Below are 25,700 nucleotides of genomic sequence, written 5' to 3' on the forward strand. Positions count from 1 at the left end.
TAACTTGTGTGCCTAAAAAACAAACACACACACAGAGACACACAGGCCCAGAATTTATTTTTTTAATTATTTTTTATTGTTATTTACATTGTATTATGTGATACAGTTTTATAGGCACTGGGGATTTCCCCCACCCCTCCCACAACCCTCCCCACATAGTCGATTCCTCCACCTTGCTGCATAACCACAGTGCAAGTTCAGTTGAGATTCCTTCATTGCAAGCATATACCTAGCATAAAGTCCAGCATCTTATTGTCCAGATAAGTTCAGTGACCTCTTGGGGAGACCTTCTCTGGTCTGAAGGTAAAGTTAACACAGTAAAATTGCGGTCAGTTAAAATCCCCAACAAAACATCAGCATCAATATACAATGTTATTGAATTAATTGACATAGTATTGAGTAAACAATATGTTAAAAATAATGCAAGTTCAATTCTTCTAAACATTTGGGTTGAGACAGTATCAATGACAGGTTCAAAAAATAACAAACAACCAAGCAAAAATTACAGGTTAAATCAAGGCGAACGTGTGGTATCTAACCTTTTGGGATTCTCTCATTTCCCTTAGCATTATAGTTTCCAGTTGGGCCCATTTAGCCACAAACAACTGCATTTTGTTTGTTTTTTTTTTTTTTTTAATAGCTGAGTAGTATTCCATGGAGTAAATGAACCAAAGCTTTCTTATCCAATCTTCTGCTGATGGGCATTTCGGTTGCTTCCATGTTTTTGCAATTACTGATTGTGCTGCTATGAACATAGGGGTGCATGTTGGTTTGTCGTAAAACAGGTGTTTTGGATATATTCCTAGGAGTGCTATTGCTGGGTCATATGGTATGCAGATTTTGCGTTGTTTGAGTGTTCTCCAGACGGATTTCCATAAAGGCTGTACCAACCCTACTCCACCAGCAGTGGAGTAGGGTTCCCTTTTCCCCGCATCCTCACCAACAAATGTTGTTGGTATTCTTGTTTATGTGGGCCAATCTTACTGGTGTTAGGTGGTACCTCATCAATGTCTTAATTTGGATTTCCCTTATTGCCAGGGAACTGGAACATTTTTTCATATGTTTGTTTCCCATTTGGACTTGTTCCTTTGTGAAATGTTTGCCCATTTCCCGTGCCCGTTTCTTGAGTGGCTTGTTTGTTTTGGTTTTTTGGTTGTTTTGAAGTTCTTTGTATATCCTGGAAATTAGCCCCCTATCACCTATACAGTGTGCAAAGATCTTCTCCCACTCTGTGGGTTGCTTTTTTACTTTGTTGATTGTTTCCCTTGCTGTACAGAAGCTTCTTAGTTAGATGAGGTCCCATTTGTTTATGCTGTTCTCAACTGCTATTGCTTTTGGTGTCCTTCTTAGAAAGTCGGGACCTACTCCTAGGTCTTGCAGGGTATTTCCTACATTTTCTTGCAAGAGTTTGAAGGTTTCTGGATGTAGGTTTAGGTCTTTTATCCATGTAGATTGGATCTTAGTGTATGGTGATAGATGTGGGTCTATCTTTTTGTGTCTGCAGGCTATCAGCCAGTTGTCCCAACAACATTTACTGAAGAGGCCTTCCCATTTGCTTGGCCTGTCGTTGGTCTTTTAGTGAAAGATTAATTGGCTGTATCTGTGTGGGTTCCCTTTTGGAGCTTCTATTCTATTCCATTGATCTTCCTCTCTATCTTTGTGCCAGTACCAGGCTGTTTTGATAACCACTGCTCTATAGTATATCCAGAGGTCTGGAACTGTGATTCCCCCTGCTAACTTCGTGTTCTTTAGAATGGTTCTAGCTATTCGTGGTTTTTTGTGTTTCCAGATGAATTTTTGAATCATTGTGTCTAGTTCCTTGAAGAATATTTTGGGCAATTTGATTGTCATTGCATTGAAAGTGTATATTGCTTTTAGTAGTATAGACATTTTAATGATGTTGATTTTACCTCTCCAGGAGCATGGAATGTTATTCCATCTTTTGAGGTCTTGTTCAATTTCTTTTTTGAGTAGTTTGTAGTTTTCTTCGAATAGGTCTCCTACACTTTTGGTTAGATTTATTCCCAAATACTTCCTACTTTTCTCTACTATTTTGAATGGTATCTTGCTGTTTAGATCTTTTTCCATCTTGGTATTATTTGCGTACACAATGGCTGTTTTTTCATTTTCGTTCATTAATTTTGTACCGTGCCACTCTGCCAAACTCTTGTATAACTTCTAGCAGTTTCTGTATTGAGTCTCCTGGCTTTTCTATGTACAGGATCATGTCATCTGCTTATAGTGAAAGCTTGACTACTTTCTTTCACATTCGTATGCATTTGATTTCTTTTTCTTGTCTTATGGTCTCTGCAAGTACCTCTAGGACTATGTTGAATAGCAGTGGAGATAGTGGGCATCCTTGTCTTGTTCCAGATCTCAGCGGGAAGGGTTCTAGCTTTTCTCCATTCCGTATGATGCTGGCATTGGGTTTTTCATAGATTGCTTTGATTATGTTGTGGGTTTTTCCATCTATGCTTACCTTGGTTAGAGTTTTTAGCATGAAGAGGTGTTGGATTTTGTCAAAAGCTTTTTCTGCGTCTATTGATACTATCATGTGGTTCTTGTTTTTTCACTTTTGGATGTGATGTATTACATTTATGGATTTCAGAATGTTGAACCATTCTTGTTTTCCAGGGATGAATCCTACTTGATGCGGATGGATGATCTGTCTGATGATTTTTTGAATTCTATTGGCTAGGATTTTGTTGAGAATTTTAGCAGCAATGTTCATCAGAGATAGGTCTGTAGTTTTCCTTCTCTGATAGTTCTTTATCTGCTTTTGTGATTAAGGTAATGTTGGCTTCATAGAATGAGTTTGGAAGGGTTACTTCCTTTTCTATTGTTTTGAAGAGTTTGTAGAGGATTGGGGTTAGTTCTGTTCAGAATGTTTTGTAGAATTCTGTAGTGAAACCGTCTGCGCCTTGCCTTTTCTTTGTTGGGAGATCCTTGATGAATGCTTCAATCTCTGTCTCAGTTATGGGTTTATTTAATTCTTCTGTTGCCTCTGGACTGAGTTTGGGTAAGTGGTAGAGGTCTAAGAACATTTCCATTTCTTGGTAGTCCTCTAATTTATTGGAGTACAGTTCTTTGTAGTAATTTTTAATTATTTTCTTAATGGTTGAAGTGTCTGTTGTTATGTTGCCTTTTTCATCTTTAATGCTATTCATTCTCACTTTCTCTTGTTGTTTTTTGGTCAGTTGGGCCAGTGGAGTGTCTATTTTGTTTATTTTCTCAAAAACCAACTTTTTGATTTGTGGATTTTATGTATAGATTTTTGATTTCTATTTGGTTTATCTCCTCCGTTGTTTTGATGATTTCTTGCTTTCTATTGTGTTGCGGGCTCTTCTGTTGCTGTTTTTCCAGCTCCTGGAGGTGTGTGGTTAGTTCCTGTATTTGGCGTCTTTCTTGGGACTTGACATGGGCTCCGATTGCGATGAGTTCACCCCGTAGCACTGTTTGGCGGTGTCCCACAAGTTTTGGAATGTTGTATCAGAGTTTTCATTGGTTTCCATAAATTTTTTGATCTCATCTTCAATTTCTTCCCTTACCCATTGTTCGTTTAATAGCATATTGTTCAACTTCCAAGGGTGTCTATATTTCCTGGGGAGTTTTGAGTTGTTGATTTCCAGTTTCATCCCATGGTGGTCTGAGAGGGTACATGGTATGATTCTAATGTTTTGGAAGTTATTTAGATTCACTTTGTGTCCTATCATGTGGTCGATTCTGGAGAAGGTGCCATGCACCGCTGACAAGAATGTATAGTCGGTGGCCTTAGGATAAAAAGTTCTATATATGTCTACTAAGTCCAGTTGTTCTATTGTTTGTGTGAGCTCTGTTGTTTCTTTGTTGAGTTTTTGTTTCGTAGACCGGTCCATTGATGTTAAAGGTGTGTTGAGATCACCTACAAGAATTGTGTGAGTATCTATGTCTTCCCTTAAGTCTGTAAGTAATTGTTTTACGTAACTAGGCACATTGAGATTTGGTGCATAAATATTAATGATGGTGATTGCTTCTTGATGGATCATTCCTTTCACCAGTATAAAATGGCCTTCCCTGTCTCTTTTGATGTTAGTTAGATTGAAACCTATCTCGTCTGAAATTAGGACAGCTACCCCAGCTTTTTTTTCTTGTCCATTGGCATGAAATATCTTTTTCCATCCCTTCACTTTCAGTTTCTTTGCATCTTTTTTCGTTAGATGTGTTTCTTGTAGGCAACATATAGTTGGGTCTTGTTTGATGATCCATTCCATTAATCTCTGTCTTTTGATTGGTGAATTTAGACCATTTGTGTTGAGAGTTAAGATTGAGAGGTTGCAATTTTGCCCTGCCATGCGAGTGTGTTTTGTGTGTGTTGTTGTCTGTGTAATTGCCCTTCCTTTTGTGGGCTTTAGTTTTTAGTCCTTCGTGTTTGCCATCTTTGTTTATGGTTTGCCTCCTTTTTTTCTGGATTTAGCACATTTCTAAGGAGATTTTGTAGAACAGGTTTTGTGTTGACATATTCTTCTAGTTTTTCCTTGCTATGGAACTATCTGATTTCGTTCTCATATATAAATGAGATCTTTGCTGGGTATATTATTCTTGGTTGACAGTTGTTTTGCTTCAGGATTTGGAAAATATTGGTCCATTCTCTCCTTGCTTGTAGGGTCACTTCAGAGAGGTCAGCAGTGATTCTGATGGGTTTTCCCCTGTATGTGATCTTTTCTCTGCTTCGTACTTGTCTCAGGATTCTTTCTTTGACTTCATTGGAGTAGAACTTGAGTACCATGTGTCTGGGTGAAGATCTCTTTGGGTCATGTCTGTTGGGAGTTCTCTGTCCATCTTGTATGTGGGTTGGATTCATGTTCCCAGTGTTTTGGAAGTTTTCCTGTATAATTTCGTTGAGTACCCCTTGCATTCCTGACTCTCTTTCCACTCCTTCAGGAAGACCCATAATCCAAATATTCGATTTTCTGAGGTGATCTTTCATTTCTTGTATCATTTTATTTGCTTTGTAGAGGCTTGTCTCCAGCTGTTTAACGAGCTGGCTATCTTCATTACGTGTGTCTTCAGTTTCGGAGATCCTTTCTTCTGCTGTATTTATTCTGTTGGTCAAACTTTCCATTTTAATTTCCATGTTAGTCATTTTGGTTTTGACTTCTTGTATTTCTGTGACTATTTTGTTCTTGAAGTCTTCCCACTTCTTCTCATGGTCTCGGACGAATTTTAGCATTATTTGTTTAAATTCCTTGTCTGGTACATCTTCCTTGTCTTCATCTCGCATCTCTGATGTTGGTAATGGCTTTTGGCCCTCATTTGTTGGGGTGCTGGCTCTCTCAACTGAGTCGTTGCTTTTTCTGATGCTTTTTCTCCACCTGCTACCCTCGCCCAAAGGCGCCGTCCCACCGTGAGGCGCACTGCAGTCTCCCTCCAAGCCCGGCCCAGCTAGCTGTGCGGAGCAGCACTGCCTCAACTATGGTAAAGGGGCCGAGCATGGCAGGGGGTTCCACCGGAGCTTCCAGCAGCCCATGGCTCAGAATTCGCAGTCCTGAGCTGGCCTGGGACAACCAGCCGTGCCCCGGTCCAGCGAGGGCCCCTGCCGAGCTCTCTGAAAGGTGCCACCTTTTCACTGCGGAACACACCCTCAGGATCCCGCTAGCTGTGATCAGTGCCCCGCCTCTGGGCTAAGAGCTGAGCCTAGAAGGGGGTTCTGCCTACTGCCAGCTTAAGGCTTGGAATTTGCAGCCCCAAGCTGGCTTAGGAGAGCTGGTCTCTGCTGGAGTTTCCAGTTGCCCACAGCTTGAAATCTCCAGCATGGAGCTGTGTCAGAAAAGCTTGGGGTGTCAAGGCCTAGTGTAGATTCCCACTGAACTCACTCAGAGGTGTTCCCCAGCTGTAAGGTGAGCAGCTGTGTCCCTTCTAGCCCTCACCTCCGTCACGGTTGGCTGACTCTGAGGTGCAGTGCTCCCCTTCTGGGGCTCAGGCTGAGCACAGCAGGAAACCGGGCAGCTAATCCACAGTTTGGAGCTGAGTTTCTATGACCCAGTCCCCGAGAGTGGCTCTAGCAACCCTCTGCACTCTCTCAATGGTGCTGAGCTGTTGGTGGGCATTCTGCTGGGGCCCTCCTCCCCTGCTTGTCCTCAACCTCTGTAGGGGTTGATGGCCCCTATGTTCAAACCTGTAGCCACCCTTAGGGTTTCAAAATATTTTTTTTTTTTTACCAGGACTAACTTGCCTGCGTTAAATGTTTATTTGTTTTTTACTTAGAGTAAGAGAGAAAAAGTGTTGACAGAGAGAATGAGAAAGAGAGATTTGCTGTTCCCTAAGTGGTCATAACAGCTGAAACTAGACCAGGTCAAACCACATGGACGGCAGAGGCCCATATATGCAAGCCATCTTCCATCTCATTCTCAGGCTCATTACAAGGACAATGAGTCAGACATGAAGCACAACTGCTTAGGCTGCCTGGCCCCTATGCAACTATTACAATGCTGAGAGAAAAGGAGCTAGTAGCTGGTGGGCATTCTGGGCCTGCTTATGCCAAATATCTGTTAACTTTAGCACTATGTCAGCAGATTATTCATTTTTATTCATTTTTTGATTTATCCCATCCAGCAGGACAGTCAACGGGGGTCACAACCACCTAGGAGAGAATGAAGGGGACAAGAGACACGAAGAATGGACAGCAAGACAGGATGTCTGATCAAACTGTCAGCTTATTGATTTTAATTGAGGGTTTTTATACTCTTCAGTAACTAAGGCTCAGGGAGGAAAGGAGAAACTAGGACACAAGCCATGGTCTCCAGACTGATTGTTCTTGAGTAGCCACCATATCAACCATAGTAACCAACAGATCAATGATAGCATAGGTAATCAGTAACAAGATGTCGGCAGGTACAGCATAAAGCACATTCTAAAACAGTTGCTACAAACAATTGAAGCTAAGCGTGTGTTTAGTTTCATAACTTCTTTCTCAAGCATCTAGCCAGCCGGGGGTTTTCCACTGGCCCACAGTTCTATATTCAAAATGGCTTCAGTGTGGCTATAGTACACAGCTCCTGACATTGATTATTCATTTTTTTTTCTTTTTAAAATGATAAGTGGAGAAGCTGGGGAACTCCAGCATGGGATATGTTACTCTGGTCCCCAGGCAGGTTAGTTGCAGTTTGTTTTGGGAAGGGAGGTTGCCTGTGGGCATATTGGAGGGGGAATGGCTGAGCGCATCTTGGACAGGGGAAGAATGACTTCTGGGGTCTTCCAATGACTGGGCCACTCTACCAGCAAGAAGACAGGTAAGGAAAAATGGTTTACTCAGAAAAACTAGAGGGCATATCTGAGTCAGAGCAAAGCACCAACCCAGATGGGAGACGTGGACTGGACTAAGTAGTAACAACTTCTGCCTGCTGGTGCAAAAAAAGTCTAGTGAGAGTGAGCATACCTGGCTGGACTATAGCGCAGTAGATCTCTGAGAGTATCAGAGCAGGGATGGGCCACATGAGGAAGGACCACAGCAACCACCAGATTTCAAAAAAACTGGATTTAGAGATAGATTCTCAGGGAGATTGTGGGCTCACCTCTGTGGGATCACAGAACCTGCTGGATTACAATAGTGCATGGGGCTGTAAGGAGCTCCTCTGCTGTGGTCCCTCAATTGTGTAACCTTGGACTGGAAGCAGTCTAGTTGTTGCATTTGGGGTCCTGAGTCTGGCTCAGAAATGAGTTCTTCACTCCTTCCCCTTTCATGCCTGGGACGGAACTTCAATCTCCAGAATACACCATCAAGGGAGTAGTTTCATCTTCCACACAGTAATGTCCTCCCCCAGTTCCCATGCAGGTAAGTCTGGATGAACTGCAGAGGGGCCCCAGAGCATGGACACAGAGAGCATTCGTTGGGGTCAAGCAGGAGCTGAAATAACCCAGCCAGCACCCCCAGGAATGTCTGGAGTTCTTGTGTATTTAACTAATGAATGTGTTTCTTGGTGATTACGAAGGGCAGGAAAATTATTTGGATCTCCTAGATAGTGGTCATTATTGCTGAAGAAATTATTGCAAGAAAATATTAATTCTGATAGGTAATGAGCTGCATAAACTGCCTAGAGTGGATGGAGCCAACACAGCAGCATCTGGAGATCTGAGGGACAAGAGAAAGAATTTTTCTGTGTAGAGGGACATGTGGTGGAATGAAGGTCGTGTCAATTTTCCAGTGTGAGGAAGGTTGGTTGTTCACCACATGAAACCCAATAGAGGAGGGGAGATTACAACTTCAGGCACTGGAACAGCCTCTGCAGAAGGAGTCACCAACCTGCCCTTTCAGGTTGTTAATGAAGTGTAATTGACTCTCCATGCATTGACAGTAAAGGGCCAGGTAAGGGGAAATGTCTGCATGGAAGTCCTGATTTTTATATCAGCTCCTGGAACACTCATTTCTCAGTGTCTTTTCTCTCACGTTACGTTCTCCCATGACTCCATGTAATTTAACAATGCAGTAATAAGTACTCTATCAGCCACACGCGGGACAGTGATTGCAATATCTAACAGTTGGACACACCATTTTTCCCCATTTGACAATCATATTATCTCCCACAATAACAGCCAATCCCATGTACTTATACTACATGGAATGTTGCTTCTTCCTCCCACAGGAAAGACTCCATTCTGTGTTCACATATCGTTTGCTTTTTGGAAAACAGATGGTGAATGAGTGATCATTGTTTACGTCACTGAGATTTGTCCGCATTTCAACCTGAGCTTATAAAAGATCTATTCTTTTATTGTTAAATGCTAACATTTTAAGGAATTTCTTGACAGTTTATATTCTCAGGGTCACAGCAACTGCTTGGTCATGTTACCTTATTCTCATTGATTGTCTTGGTAATGTGAATACCAAGAATTCATAAATGCCGTTTGTCATTCTTTCAGTCAAAATATTTTATTTATCAGGAGAGAGTCTGACAGAGTGCTCCCTGTTGGGAGACAGCCCAGGATCGCTTCACATGGCAGAGTGACTGAGTAAGGGAAATGACTTTATAATACAAATGTTTAGCTTTTTTCGCCTTTATTTTTAGTGTCTGAAATTATGCTATTTAATTTACTTTATAGTCAAAGGTTTTATACTCCACTAAATAAAGAGCAAGACATGTCTCCTGTCTCCTGACCTTGGCATGGCCAAGGCAAAGTTGCTGCCTCCATTGTGGGAGTGAATCAGAACATGAAGGTTTTTCTCTTTTATTGCTCTTTCTCAGCCTGTCACTTTGTCTTTAAAATAAATAATAAGTAAATAAATATCTTAGAAAAGAACCAATGTATTTTGTGAAATCAAATTGCCTGCAGTTATTTGTCCTCCTGCAGGCTTCAGGGGAGAACCCCTTACCTGCCTCTTGCACTTCTTGGAGTCAGCTTGTGTCCCTGACTCCTGATTCTTCCTGCACCTTAAGTACCAGTAATATCACATACCCTGCCAGGCATCCTCTAATTCCACCTCAACTCCTTCCTTATACCTGGAAAGAGTGTCTGTAATGGCACAAGCCTCTCACTGATAATTTGCTCCTTCTCCTTATTTTTAGTTAGCAGTCTTATTTTACATGTTACTTCCTGTTATGCAAATTCACATGTTGCAGTGGTCTGGGTGGTTAGGTTGTAGACATCATATGGCTTCCCAGGTTACACCAAGAATCTGCTACTGTTCATCACCAAGATTCTGAGTTTTGAGTCACACATGCCCTTCCTAGCTTATGGCATGTTAATGACCTTACTGGGAGATTTACCATTTGCTATCAGGCATGTAGAAAGCAAATGAGTGAATCAGGGCTCCACCAGCCCTCTGCCCTTAAAACGAAATATTCTTAAAATCATGAACAGACATCTGTAAACTAAGAAATCTTAAGTGCCAAGATATGGAATCAATGTGGATGACCACAAATTATTAAATTAGCAAAGCATGGAAAACACACACAATGGAATGACAATAAGTCATAAAAGGAAAAAATCATATTTTACAACAATTAGATTCACCTGGAAACCACTGTGTATAGGGAAATAAGCCATTCCGAAAAAGACATATATTTCAGTTTCATTGTTATATCTGATAGCTAATAAAACATTCACACAAATAAACACAATGTATGATAAGGAAGCTGGTATATTATGATTTGAGTATTTTATTAGTCCTTTCCTATAATCCTGTGAAGCCGTAGTCTTGGTACTATTTTCTTTCTTCTGTTGTCGTTAGATAATTAAAAAGTTGAAACTCCATTACTGTACAAAATTGTAGGAAACAATGGGAGTCTGAGGCAGGAATGATTAATTTCTTAGAATGTTATTTGTGACATACCTGAAATTTGTTCTCTTATATCCATGAAAAAATTTAAAAATTTGAAAATTTCAAAAATTTTCATCCATTTGTTGAACTCATGAAATGTGAAGGTTGCTCTCATTGGTGCTGGGATAAAAACTATTTGAGAACACCTGTTTCTTCACTGGTGTTCTGAGAAATGTTCCTACTCCTCATAGGGTGACAAGTTATCATAAACCTGTCTTTGTTTAATTCTTCCCATGAGTATTCTAGAGGTTGAGAAACTTCACACAACTTTTCAAAAAACATTTACCAGTACGTAATGAGACATAAAATATCCATGCTTAAATCCAGTGAAAGTTCATTATAACAAAGATTACAAAGCAGGAGAAAGAGGATTCACCTGAATCCATCATTGTCTCTTGGGAAACATCTGCTTTCTGTCCTGGCCTGTTGCCCAGGGGCCAGCAGGTGCTTAGTGGTCAGGGAGTTGCCAAATGAGCAGGTGCTAGGAGCTGTAAGTAGCTCCTCTGCTGTGGTCCTCTGACTGTGAAGCTTTGGGCTAGAAGCAACCTGCTTCTTGCATTTGGGGTTCCTGAGTCTAGCTCAGGGACCAGAGCTTCCCTCCTTCTCTGCTGTATCTGGGACCAAGCTTTAGTCTGCAGCATCCACCATCCAGGTAGGAATTTGGGCACCCCTACAGCCACCTTCTTCCCTCAGTTCCCATGAAGGTGAGCCTGGCAGTCATGGCAGGAAGGTTCCCAGACTGTGGACATAGACAACTTTCCCTGGAGATAACATAAAACTGAGCTAACCTAGCTAACACCTAGGATAGGTCTGTGATGGTGAATGATATATTTAACTATTGAATATATATGTCAGTGATTATCAAAGGGGAGGAAAATGTGGGATCTCCTAGGACAATAGTCATTGCTGATGAAGAAATGAGGGCAAGAAGAGATCAGTTTCAATAGACAATAAGATGCATAAACTGCCTAGGGTACATATAGCCACTCAAAACCCATTAGAGAAGAGATAGTGACCACTCCTCTCCCTGGAACAACCTCTGCAGACTGAGTCACAATCCTGCCCATTTAAGCCATGAAGAGTTGATGTAACACACAGTCTCCATATTAACAGGAAAAGACCAGTTGAGGGGAAATGTCTGTATGGAAATCCTGATAGTAGCAGCTGCTTGAAGCCACATGTCTCAAGGTCTTCTCTCACTTTATTCTCATATGACCCAATGTCATCTTAACCAGACAGTAAGAACAGCTCTCTCAAAGAGACCTGCTTGACAGTTACTGCATTATCTGTGAGTAAATACACTATAGGGCTTCTAGCCCTCACACTTTCTCTTGCGATTTCACACTTTCCTGGTTTGGGTCAGGTGAGACGCTTTTATTGTTCTCTTTACTGTCCTCTTACCTACAATTACTGGCCATTGTTTACCGCTTTTGTTCTTCCATGTAGTTCTTGATGTATACTTGTATTGTTCTTATTTGGAAAAAAAAATGTGCATTTAAAAGGTATGTTTGTCATGTTCCAAAATGTCTGGTGCAAAAATTATCTTACTCCATACTTAGGAGAGATCATCAAAATTGAATCTCTATTTTTCAAAATGTGTGGATAAAAATTAGTGTATCATTGGGCTGCATCTTCCAATACATTTTGATGGACTGTCTTAGTGAAACTGAACTATTGAATGCATTTGCCATTGATTCAAAGGAAAGGAAAATGCTGAATGTCCTAGGGCAATAAGCATTACTAATGAAGAAACGAGGGCAAGAAAAGATCTATTCTAATAGATAATGAGTGGTATGGGTTTCCTCGATTACGTATGCCCAGTTTTGCAGCATTTGGAGATCTGGGGGAGTATCGAAAGAATTTTCTGTGTGGAGGGACATGTGGTGGAGTGAGGTTGTGTGAGTTTTGTAGTGTGAGAGAGCTTGCTTGTTCACCACTCAAAGCTGGTTAGAGGAGAGGTGATGACTAACTGCTGACCCTGGGACAACATCTGTAGACTGAGTTACCACTCCGCCCGTCCTGTTTGTTACGAAGGGATGTAACTACCTCTCCCAGTATTGACAGGAATTGGCCAGGGGAGAGCTAATGCTTGCATGAAAATCCTGAGAATAGCAGCTACTGGAACATACATCTAACAGTCTTCTGTCGTCTCTCATACTTTACTCCCATATGACTCAATGTTGTTTTATTGATGCAGTAAAAAGAGCTCCATCAAAGACACTTGCTCAAAACTCATTGCGTCATCTGTGGGTTGGATACTCTCAGGGGTTTCCAGCCCCTTGCATTCTCTCCTGCAATTTTTCAGCACTTTCCTGGTGAGCTGTTAGGTGAGCCTGACTTATTCCTGTCTTTATTGTTGTGACATAGAAGGACTGATCACTGTCAACACTTTTTTTTTCTGCCATGGAGTTCTTTGATGTGTCCTTGAATATACTTCAGTGCAATTAAAAATGTATTTAGAAGGTAGGTTGTTATGATCCACAATGTTGCAAAAATACCCTAATCCATACTAACCTCATCAAAATTTGGAGAACCTTTTATTTCACAAAATAGATGCACCAAAAATGCATTTATTGGCTGCATTTTGAAAAACAATTTTATGAACCTTTACTCGATTTTAAGTCGACTTGTGAAAGCTTCTATTTTTCTGTCGTCAAAGTCAAAGACTCATCCTGGGTTTGAACCCCGCTATTAGGAAATCTGTACAATTTTGGTTGTGCAAGCAGAATCTTAATTCACTTGTATGTATATTTCCAACCTGCTCCATATTGAGTTGCTCTTATCATTTGACATTCTTTGTGATTCCTTTTTTCCCTAACATGATTGAGTCATTTACTAAAGGTCAAAGCTCTTTTGCCTCTAGTGACACCAATTAACTGCAGTTCACTTTATAAATAGAATTGAATCCCATCAATATGATAGTTGGAAATACATGTTATAGACTGCTTCATCCCCTGCTTTCTGTTTCACACATGGAAATAGAATTTCATTGGAAATTCCATGGTGAGTTTACAACCACTGATAAATAGGTATTTTTCAAGTGATTGAAGAACATCAGATGCAGAGTGTTAAGTTTTTGATGATTTAGGAAAAGACTTTGGGTGGGAAGGGAATTCTTAGTCAGCAATCCGCTATGTGGGAGCAGAAGGAAATAAGGCATGTGAATCACAGGTCCAACATTCTGATCTAGAACATGAATTTTTTTATTTCTTCTCTGTTTGTTAAGTCTATTTTGCATAAATATGTTTCAATTGATATTACTTCTTCCTGATAGTGATCTGAACCACATGAAAATGAGAAACCAAACTCAGCTTTCAGAATTCTTTCTCATGGGATTCTCAGAGGACCCAGCACTGCAGCCTATTATCTTTGAGTTATTCCTCTCCATGTACCTGGTCACTCTCAGTGGGAACCTGCTCATCATCCTGGCCATCCTCTCAGACCCACACCTTCACACACCCATGTACTTCTTCCTCACCAACCTGTCTATGGTGGATGTCTGCTTCATCTCCACCACTATCCCCAATATGCTGGTGAACATCCAGACGCAGAACAGAGCCATCAGCTATGCAGGCTGCATCACACAGATGTTCTTTTTCATGTTGTTTGTTGGACTGGATGATTTCTCTTGACTGTAATGGCCTATGACCAGCTTGTGGCCATCTGTCACCCTCTGCACTACATAGCCACCATGACCCCCCAGCTCTGTGTGCAGCTCGTTCTGGTGTGCTGGGTCTTAGCTGCCTTAGATTCATTGGTGCACAGCTTATTGCTCCTGAGTCTGAGCTTCTGCAGACACGTGGAAATTGCTCACTTCTTCCGTGAGACAAATCAGGTGATCCACAGAGCCTGTTCTGACACCTTTCTCAATGACCTCATGATGTATATTGCAGCTGTGTTGTTTATGGCTGGTCCCCTAGCTGGGATTCTGTTATCCTACTCCAAGATCATCTCCTCCATCTGTGCCATCTCCTCAGCTCAGGGAAAGCATAAAGCCATTTCCAAATGTGCCTCTCACCTCTCTGCCATCTCCCCATTTTATGGCACAGGACTAGGTGTGTACCTCAGTGCCAGTGCTGCCAGAAATTCAACCTCTACTGCAGCAGCCTCAGTCATGTACACAGTGGTCACCCCCATGCTGAGCCCTTTCATCTACAGCCTGAGGAACACAGACATGAAGAAGGCTCTGAAAAGACTGTTGATCCATAAATGATAGTGGAACCCACAGTGTTGGGACTGAGCAGTGTTGGTGACTCATGTCTCAGGCTCAGGATCAGATATTGTCATGACTTTATCAGAGGAGGAAGCAGAGCTTGCTTCATCTGTTCACTGTCTGGTTTTATATATTTTTTAATGCTTAATTTCTCTGTTTACACTGCAAATGATAGATAATTGCATTGTATTGTGTGTTTTCTCTCGTGGCACACAGTTTTTCCTGATTTTTCTTTTTGTTCCCACATTTAGTGTAATCATTTTTCCAGAAAGAAAAGGGATCTGAAATTTTATGGAGAAATAAAAATGCATGAGGTGTTAGTCTGTGTGCTAAATAATTTTTAATTCCATGTTTATTTTTTACAGTGTTTATTCTGCTTTCTACATTTAATTCCTGTGATATTTCAGTATTCTGCTTACCACATAAATTTGTCATTTTAAGAATTGGTCTATTTGAGTATAGATACTGTTCTGCAGTTGCACAGAATTGATTGCAAAAAGGTAAGACTTCATTGCCTGGGTTGTATTGCTTTGTTTATTTACAAAATCCCTGAAACCTGCCTTTACATCCATAAAATTTTAAAAATTAAAATTTTTAAATTTCATAAGGACATCACCATTCCTTTGTTAAATTCATGTAATTGGAATTTGCTCTCCTTTTTGCGAGGGTAGAAAATTTGTGAAAACAGTGGTTTTCTCGTTGGAGTTTTGAAAATTATTTCTATTCCTCATAAGATAAGTTATCAGAAACCCGTCCTTGTTGTATTTTTCCTATGAAGCTTCTGGAAGTTGAGACATTGTCAGATTATGGTTGTTTGCAAAAGCTTTCAGAAGAACTTACCAGCATTTAAGATCACTTATAATATCCATGCATAAAATCCATTGGACCTTTATTAGAGCAGAATTGCAATGGACAAAGAAATGTGATTACCTCAGTGAATTACATTTCTACATTTTCACATAACCAAGATAAGGTGGCTTACATATCAGATTTCTGAAACTTCCATGCTGTTTCTAGGATACATTTAAGAACTTTATTTGATAATAAGATAATAATAAGACTCAGTAGATTCAGCTGTTTCCAATGTCATGTCCCACATGAAAGCCACTGTCTGAGTCCCAGCATTCCACTTCTGATCTATTCCCAGATTCATTTAGGGAATGCTGAAGATGAATTGTATTCCTGTCACTTAATGGTAGACTAGGATTAAGCAACTGGCTGCATGGAGGCCCAGCCTTGTCTATCATGCCCCATTGGGAGTGAGCCAACCCATGGAGGTTTTCTCCCTCTCCCTCCCTCACTCTCACTTCTTCTGTCTTTAAGGAGTATCTTTTTATTAATAATAAACTATGAGGTATGTAAGATTATGCCACTCACAATAAAATGTGGGCTCAAAGGGGTTAAAATATCTATTTAAAACTCACTTGCTTAAAATTTCTAAAGAGACTGAAGTGAAAAACCTCATTATCCGACCAAGGTAGCAATTTGATCTAACCACCTGCATTAGTGATTGGTTAGCCTATAAATATTTCTGTGAGTTTAGAAAATCATCTTATTTTTATAAAAAAGAGAAATCTCTTCCACCTTAGGAAGGCAATTTTTGGGTGAAAAAAGTGATAAATAAGTAAATAAATTCATGGTATTAGCAGATTTGTATTGGTATTAGTGTAATCATTGTTTGAATCATTGCCATACCTCTGTGCATTTTGCCTGCTTTTTAAGGCACACAAAGTATTGGATAGATTAGATTTAGATTTTACTTGATACGTAGAAGAGCTTGATTGGTAAATTTATAATTAATGTTTATTAATAAACATTCATTTGGATAATTTAAAACATATAAAATTTGGATAATTTAAATTGTCAAATGTGTAAGTTTTGATTTATTCATTTTTAGTACCATGTAAATACTTAATGAATATAAATAATTTCTATTTGAAAGAGCAGTTGCTTAAATTTTAGAAAATAGAGATTAACTAAAATATTAAAAGGTACAAATACTGTTCACAAAAAAAATGAGGAAAAAGCTAGATATTCATTCTTTGACAGTGCTTCTCCTTTACATTGGCAAGTAAACCACATTATTTCTCATCTTTCATTTTTAGTGCATGTGGAAATTTCAGAGGCTCTTTTAGGAAGCCTGGTAGTAGTTTAATATTTTTTAATCACCAATTATTTTTTCAAATTGTTAAAAGCTTTAAAATATAGGTGGTTGGACTGAGGAATGTGTGTACATGTAGAAAATAAAAGTAACACAACTACACTTACACTTTCCAAATATTTTTTCATGGTTAACTTGCGTTCATTAAATATTTATTTACTTTTATGTGTAAAAGTGAAGGAGAAAAAGAGGTAGACATAGGATGAGAGAGAGAGACTTCCTATTCCTTAAGTGGTCATAACAGCTGAAACTAGATCAGATCAAAGCACATGGATGGCAGAGGCCCAGACATGCGTGCCATCTTCCACCACATTCTCAGGCACAATTCAAGGACAGTGGATGAGACTTGGAGCATAGCTGCTTAGTCTGCCTTTTGTCTAGGTAAATAATATAGTGCTGGGAGAAAACCAGCTAGTAGCTGGTAGGTCTTCTGGGACTGCTTAATGCCAAATCTATATTAACTATCCCCATAGGTTGCAAGAGTTGCTTCTTTGCTTCTTCTTCTCTTCTCCTTCTTCTTTTCTTCTTCTTCTTCTTCTTCTTCTTCTTCTTCTTCTTCTTCTTCTTCTTCTTCTTCTTCTTCATCTTGTTTAAATGCTAAGTAGAGAAGCAGGGTAACTCCAGGATTGGACATGCCACCATGGTTTCAGGCAGCAGAGGATGCAACTTCCCTGGGAAAGCAGACAGGGAACATATTGGAAAGGGAATGGATGAGGGCATGTTTGACCTGAGAAGACTGACATCTGGGTTCTTCCAATGCCATGGCCACTGCACTTGCAGGAAGACGGGTATGGTGAAATGATTTAGACAGGGAAAACAGGCTGTGTCTGGGTCAGACCAAGACTCTTGCCCTTCTGGGTGGCCTGAACTGGGCTGAAAAGGGTTACCTACTGCCCATTGGTTCCTGCAAAGGTGGTGCTACTGGGCATACCTTGCTGCTTTGAGAATAGCAGCACAAGGATAGGCTACATAAAGACTGCCAACAGCACCCATCAGAATGCATAAGAACTGGATTTAAGAGTAGATTCTCTAGGATATTTGTGGTCTCACTACCATGGAACAACATTAGCTGGTACTGTGGAGAACCGCGGGTGGTGACAGGCCATGCCAGGTTGGACCACAAACTCATCTGACCAGAATTCACCTGGCACTCATGGGAGCTGGGACTGTGAGGAGACAAACTGGGGACAACACATGTAAGGCTCAGGACTGACGGCAGATAATATCAGGCTGTGCCACTGCCCCTGTTGGCATGTGTGAGATTGGGGCTGGGAACAGGCACAATGACAGAAATTCGGAAACTCACCTACATGTCTGCAGTTCCCTCTGGGGAGCATGAGTGTTGGTTTTGGGGATGAGCTTGGACAGGCAAGTTTGTAGCACACATCAGCATTTGTGTGGGCCTGGTCTGAGGACAGGCCATGTGAGACCAAACCTCAGCAATTGCTTTCTCACAAGAGAACAGGTTCTCCAGGGAAAGGATGTGTGCTGTGGTGCTCGATTCGACAGCACATATACTAAAATTGGAACGACACAGAGAAGATTAGCATGGCCCCTGTGCAAGGATGACACGCAAATTCGTGAAGCATTCCATATCTTTTTTTACCCTAATTATGTAAAGATTGTCAATAAATAAATAAGTAAATAAATAAAAAGGATGTGTGCTGTGCCCACCTGTGCTGGGCTGCAACACCCACCTGCAGGAGCTGAGACTTTGGATGTACCAAGACAGGTTGAGTTGAGGCACCAACCAACACACACAAGACCCAGGAACGGTAACAGGCCTATCGGAGAAACTGTTGGGAGTCCCTTGCTGGGCTAGAGCCCAATTGGTGAATGAAAGGCAGAGTTAAGGGTGGACCAGGCTGGGCAAAGCCACAGTATCTGTCAGCAGTTGTGTGGACTGATCTGGGTACAAGCCAGTCTGATGAAGGTCCAAGAAACCAATGGTGCTTTCAAGAACCATCTTCTGATGACACAATCATCATGCCCACTGATCCAGAAGAGCTGGCTTTCATGATCATAATGGACAGCACAAGAAAAATTCTCCTCTTTATTTACATGGAAACAGTCACAAGCCCTGGCACAGACTTTTTACCTCATGGTCAAGTGGATGTTTCCAAGGATGATTCTCCCCTTTGTTTCACCTCAAAACTCTCATTAGAAGTTCTTAGTATCAATCAGTAGCACATTCCTACTACAATCATCATTCTACATTTAATCTTGAATTAGTTAAGGAAATGCATTACAAAAAAAAAAAAAAAAAAGGAAACCTAAAGATCAAGGATGGTCAATTGGGGGCAGCAGAGACAGAGACAGCATGAATAATAAAAGGTCCTTTCACATTTATCACTGACATTAACCTACAAGCTCACGTTGATGGTAAAAACCAACTCCACAACAGTAAACAATGCCTGAATGGATTGCAGAATTCTTCAGTGGGGTGGTCTACTGTCCATGCAAAGGAAGGTGGAACTGACTTTTGGTGGCTTGTAGAAATATATGCTGCACCCTGCCAGGCAGAGGGAAATTTTGTGCAGCCCTACCTGTAATGGAACCCATTGCACGGATCCCAGGAATGAGGAGTGGCCGAGTTGGTGAGAGCTACCTACCATCATGTCTCTCAGCCACTCAAATGAACAAATCCTAACATTCTCCAGTGATTCAATGCAAGATTAAACATGTTGCTCTGTCATGGGGAAGGTCATCTCTGACTCTCCAGTCCTAAGGAGTTTATCTGTGGAAATCCAACATCCATTGCACACAACAATCCACATGTGCATTTGTTCGGCAAAGAGTGCCTGACAACACTGTGTCAGTTGATATGAGACGCTGTAAAGACAGTGCTGAATATGAACACAGTTTAAGAGTGATGTGCCAATGTTTGCTGTAAAACATGTGAGTGTGCTGAGAAAGTGACAGAAAGAAGAGTTAAGAGGGAAATAAGAAGTAAGCATATTGAATAATTCATGCTGAGAGAGAGGAGAGAAGAGAGTGTGCAACCATCCACTGCTTCAGTACCCAATGGCTGCACAGTCTATGGCTTGTCTAAGATGAGGCCAGCGATCTGGAATGACATCCAGGACTCCCATGCAGGTGGCAGGAGCATCCTCTGGAAACCAAATAGGAAGTGAAGCAACTAAGATTAGAAGTGGAATTCCGATTTGCTAAATTGGCATCATTCAACAGGAGCATATCCTTTTTCAGTAAATATTTCTTTTTAAGTAATGATGGTGAATTTAATAAATCAAACAAAGCAACCATTAAGGATAGCCATTCGCTCCTCCTCTCCTGCCTAACAGAAGGATTAAAAATGAATGGCGATGGATCAGAGGTGATCCATCCTGTGAGAGATGCAACCATGTGAAAGCTGCTACTTGGTAGTTACTGGTTACCATCACTTCTTTTTTTCTGTTTTTACTTTTTTACTTTTGATGTATGTACATAGTAGATCAGGGTGGCAAAGATCTAGTGTTAGGGAAAAGTGAGTGTGATCATTGATTCCAAATTTTCTATTTCTTCCTGATTTTGGGGGAAGGAGAGACAAGTGGGAGAATCCATACTCAGTATCCAAACTGCCCCAGTATCCAGGGATGGAGAATGGAACATCATAGGGTCCCAATGTGGTGCTCTTTCTGTGGGTTTTGCTGAGGGGGGTTGGATAGTTCTGAAACGTTCTTGATCTTGGTGATCCAAGATGAGGAAACATTCCTGCTGTCCAATAACCAACATAATCGACCTTAGCATCTGCATTTGGCCATATTTTTGCTGTCCTTGTTTGGTTGGAGTAGTTGTCCAATTTGTTCTGATCTTCTTCCTCTGTTATAGTGCCAGCTGTCCTTTGCAGAATCCACTGAACCACGATATTTTCCATGTGAGTAAGGGCCTGCCACCCACTGCTCTGCCTTATTGAATGAAGAGGTCCTGTTCTCATAGGGAGTCCCAAGGTCTTGGCACATGCGACCCAGACCTGCCAGAACCCCTCTCCCGGTGTTCATGGATCTAGCACCCAAAATGAGTCCAAGGATCTGGGCAAGGTAACCAAGGCTCTACAGGACCCACACCAATGGCCCCCAACAGTCTTACCCTCTGTGCATTGGTAGAGAACTGATTGAGAAATGAGGCAATTGAGACTTGATAAGAACACCGATATGATATATTGGCATCATCCAGCAGGGGCTTAACCCTTTTTGGTAATGATTTATTTAGTTTTGATGGAATGGCAGATCAGATTTACAAGGACAGACAGAAAATTCGTCCATTCTGAATCACTCCTCAAATGACCACAATGGCTATAGTTGAATTCATCCAAAGTCAGGAGCGAGGAGCATCATCCTGGTTTCCTACATGGATGCAGGTACTTAAAGGGTTTGGGCGATCCTCTTCTGCTTTCCAACGCCATTACCACAGAATTGTATGGGAAATGGACCAGCCTGGACAAGACCTGGCACCCACATGGGTTCTAGGCACTTGCAAGTTGAGGATTTAGTCTTTGCATCACGCTCAAGATTAAGATTTGTTGCCACAGGACTGGACAAGCATGCATAAATGTATCTCCAACTGCTTTATTCCTGAAACAGACACAACTGCCATCACGCAATAGACTCACAAAAATAACCTTTGTGGTGAATGTAGTTCATTACTATAAAAGTAATATGCCATATCACTTTATGACTCAGAAAGGAAATCAAGGTGGTTTAATTTTAAACTTGAAAAGACTTTGGGAAAGTGACAAATGAAGAAGGAAGAGAACTGTAAAACTCCAGGAGAACTGAAAACTTTAGAAAGGCAGCAGCAAAATACAAATTGTAGAAGAAGGTGAAGACTTCAGGAAATGAGCAGAAAGGCACGCGGGTAGGGGGAGGTTCTACTTGGCACTTCTGAAATGCCTGAGTTTTACAGTCCTGATTTGTGGTTATGACTTAAAAATGGCCATCAGAAGATTTCGTTCAGTTGTATTTTCACAGCCCTCTGGATATCATTATTTCTGAGAGTATAGATGAAGGGATTCAACATGGGAGTGACCACAGTGTACATCACTGAGGCTGCTGCAGTTGAGTGTGAGTTGTGTACAGCAGCTGAACTGAGGTACACCCTCAGTCCTCTTCCATGAAACAAGGAAACAATAGAGAGGTGAGAGGCACAGGTGGAAAAGGCTTTATACTTGCCCTGAGCTTACTAGGTGGCTCAAATGGAGAAGACAATCTTAGGTTAAAAGTATAGGATCCCTGACAGGGGACCTCCTCCCAGCAACAGAGCAGCAAGATACATAATAAGGTCACTGAGAAAGGTGTCAGAACAGGCTCTGTGGGTCACCAGATTTGACTCACAGAAAAAGTGGAGGATCTCCACGTGTGTGCAGAAGCTCAGTCTCCACAACAATAAGCTGTTTCACAATGCAGGCAGAACACTGATGAACCAGTGCACCAGAACCAGTTGCACACAGGGATGTGGGTTCATGATGACTGTATAGTGCAGAAGATGACAAAGGGCCACAAACTGGTAATAGGCCATCAAGGTTAGGAGAAAGTTGTCCAGCGCTACAAAGAATTGAAAGAACATCTTTGTGATACAGCCAGCATGACTGTTGGCTTGACTCTGCATCTGAATATTCACCACCAACTTGGGGACAGTGGTGGAAGTGAAGCAAATGTCAGAGAAGGACAGATTGGTGAGAAAGAAGTATATGGGCATATGGAAGTGTGGTTCAGATAGGATGGCTAGGATGATGAGTAGGTTCCCATTGACAGTGACTAGGTACATGGAGACGAATAGCATGAAGATGAGATGCTGCAATCCTGGATCGTCTGAAAGTCCCAGAAGAATGATTTCCACAAGCCATGAGTTGTTCGTTGGTTCCATGTCAGCAATCTAACTGCCAAAAGGTGAAAAATGTGTAGATGTGAGCACTAATTACACGCGGCCAAAATCATGATGTGTGTTCTTCATGTCAGTCTTAACGCCCACAGAATGCCTCTGTTCTCTGGTGTAGAATTCCTCTCTGATGATCCTCACTTCCTCATAAGGCTGTGCCTGCTGCAGCTACAATGAGATTCCTTGATATCCTTGAACATAGCATGTTGAATCATCATGTTCAAGTAACCTTTTCAACAGTGTATGAGCAGCCCTGAGAAATAAACATCTGTAAAAGTGAAGAAGACAAGACAAACCACCTAACCAGCACTTTATGCAAAGGTATGCCAGAAAGGAAATAAATCAGGTGCAAGAGAGCAAGGCTAAATTTAGTTGTACTTTCCTGTATCTCCAGTTCAAGCAAGCCCAGCATAAAATGTTGCATTTGCACAAAGATTAAGATCTCAACAAACATAAAGCAGGTGCACAAAATTGTCTGGGAAATGGTGTATGTGACAAGAGCCATGGGCCATGCAGAGTCCCGGTTGAGGGGCTCATTTCAGATGATCAATACCACCAAAGCAGAATCCAAAAGCAAGAATAAGTAACAGGAAATGGCTGAGAGATAGATTACATAATATGTAAACAGGCAGTAGGTTCATCCCCATGACAACTCAATTTGGAGGCAGTTCTTCTGTCCAATGTCACTGTAGTTCATCTACCTCTGATTAGTTGCAAACACCTTCCTTCAAGTGAAAAGAGTGCGGCTCTATTTCCACATATCCTTGTGTGTTTTGGCTACTGTACTATGTGTGACATTTGAGGCCAGGGTGCTCCTGAATTACAATTTAACCATCTTAACCAAAACATATTGTGAAAAGAGAGAAGCTCTCGAACACTGTGCTTTAGCAGCTTGTATTGGTAGCTGGGAATTGCACAGCCCCATGGGATCTGTGCCTCACCACACACTGTCCACAAGTGGGAGAAATCACAACCTTGTGAAACGGTCAGCAATCAAAAGACAGTTCAGCCTTTTGGGCATGAGAAAGTCAAATAACCACGAACTTGAGCCAGTGCATGCTGGAGATGGTGTGATGGGCCTAAGTGCCTTTTCTTTCTGTTACTGTATTTGCTCATCACCTCACACACATAGACATACACACAATAATATGCATGTACATACCGGGCATGTGGGAGAATCAGAAAGTTAGTGGAAATTGGCACTTCTCTTACTGCTGTTTTTCTACCATCTCCTTCAAGCCCCTGTGACATGCAGGTGAACACCATGGTCCACTTCTTCATGTGGCATGAACTCTCTACCCATCCCATTCACATCACTGGAGAGAAGCTCTGTGGGGCTGTCACTGTCATACTAACTGTCCTGACAGAGTGCAAGCAGTACATTATACTTGAGCTTGTGACTCTCCCATGGGCTACATTTGTATGTGTCCATTATCTGCCTTGTACAGAAATAATTTGTTATGTGCCAAACAAATAGAACTGTCCCTAAGGAGGATCTAACAAGATCATGGATCTCTGGAGAGATCATTAGAAGAACTTTTACTGGTGTTGGAATTACGCTGTTCCAATTAAAAATCCTTAATGCCCAGCAGAAAACAGCAGAAGGTTAAAAATCAAGGAGCTAATGGAACAAAATGATGATATCCCAGCAGCATTGAGAAACATTTGGAATGAAGAATATGGTAGGAAAAAATGAGCAGAGAATTAACCAACAATTCCCCAAAGGCAGCACACAAAGAATAGCTACATTTGACTTGGAATTCGTTGTATCAACCTGAATTTTTTCCCATCTATTGCATACTATTGGAGCAGTTGGTTTCTATGAGGTCTGAGGCTGCTGAGGGCAGGCCTTCATTGTCCTTTTCAAGGATGTCATATTTGTTATTCTGTTATTTTGAGGTTTTTTTCTCTTGTCTCATCATCCCATTCAGCACTCCCTGGTCCAAGTTTTTGTCTTTGTTTAAAACACACAGTCTCTACTGCATACATTCTTTTCAAAAGTAACTACTGCATAATTTTACATGAAATCACATTTTCCACAGCATGAGTCCTTCAAGACATAATGTCATAGGCATTTCATATTTTTTTAAGATTTATTTATTTTTATTACAAAGTCGTATATACAGAGAGGAGGAGAGACAGAGAAAGGCAGATCTTCCATCCGATGAATCACTCCCTAAGTGACCGCAAGGGCTGGGCTCTGCCTAAGTCTGAATCCAGGAACTTCCGAGTATCCCACATGGGTGCAGGGTCCCAAAGCTTTATGCCATCCTCGAATGCTTTCCCAGGCCACAAACAGGGAGCTGGATGGGAAGTTGTGCTGCCAGGATTAGAACCTCCACCCTTATAGGATCCCAGCAAGATCAAGGTTAGGACTTTAGCAGCTACGCCATGCTGCCAGGCCCCAGGCATTTCTTTAATTATGTGGTATCCTCCCTTTGCTACTACAAGGGCTAAATAAGCAGCTGCCTTAGCCTGTCTTTATTTCTCTTTCAATCCTGACATGGTCCAGTGATTAGGGGTCATGGCACAAAACATATTTGAATAAGGAAATGAAAAGAACAAGAGAAGATCAAATGATTAGGTTTCTCAAAAAATGTTTTAAACAAAACAAAACTCTCCAATATTAATAGCATAGCAATGGTTTAACACAAACATATATTCATAAATCATTTAGTGACTATCTGATTTCAAAGTATGTGACATGGTATATTCTGAAATACAGCAGATGAATGCCATCATTGATTATTAATTGTGATCTCTAGAACCTGACAGCCTTCAACACGTCACAGACATACAATCACAAATTAAAAATACACATGACCAGAAAACTGCAGAGCAGGCAGCATCCCACCAAGCCATAAATATCTTCAGCCAAAGATCCAAGAAAATGCAAGTGGACTTAAATTTTCACAGAGAAGCAAGAAATTAGGAGTTATGTTTCATGCACACAACATTTAAAAATCGATGCATAATCAGTTTTTAACATAATATTGATTCTCCCATTAGATCACTGAAGACCTCTTGGAAATGGGAGATGAAGTTCATAAATGCATCCCATTTACCACCAACAATTTTTTCCTTCTGTGAATGGTGTGTGTGCACAAGTATTGCTTCTGAAGCAAGAGTTTGAATTTTTCTTAGTAATGTCAAAGCAT

The 25,700-nt window shown here is 41.1% G+C and overlaps 1 non-coding gene and 2 pseudogenes across 1 annotated transcript; 2 read left to right on the forward strand and 1 right to left on the reverse strand.

Moving 5' to 3' along the window:
- Positions 1 to 13,581: 13,581 nt before the first annotated feature.
- LOC121149981 lies at positions 13,582 to 14,507 on the forward strand (annotated as a pseudogene).
- Positions 14,508 to 18,161: 3,654 nt separating this feature from the next.
- Positions 18,162 to 18,268, forward strand: LOC121150006. The gene has a single exon (XR_005882918.1). It is a non-coding gene; the product is annotated as a U6 spliceosomal RNA (small nuclear RNA).
- A 3,335-nt stretch (positions 18,269 to 21,603) lies between these two features.
- Positions 21,604 to 22,530, reverse strand: LOC121149994 (annotated as a pseudogene).
- Between the last annotated feature and the right edge of the window lie 3,170 nt (positions 22,531 to 25,700).

Source organism: Ochotona curzoniae, unplaced genomic scaffold, assembly GCF_017591425.1.
Source record: "Ochotona curzoniae isolate NIBS_2020 unplaced genomic scaffold, NIBS_Ocur_1.0 scaffold_4921, whole genome shotgun sequence".
NCBI lineage: Eukaryota > Metazoa > Chordata > Mammalia > Lagomorpha > Ochotonidae > Ochotona > Ochotona curzoniae.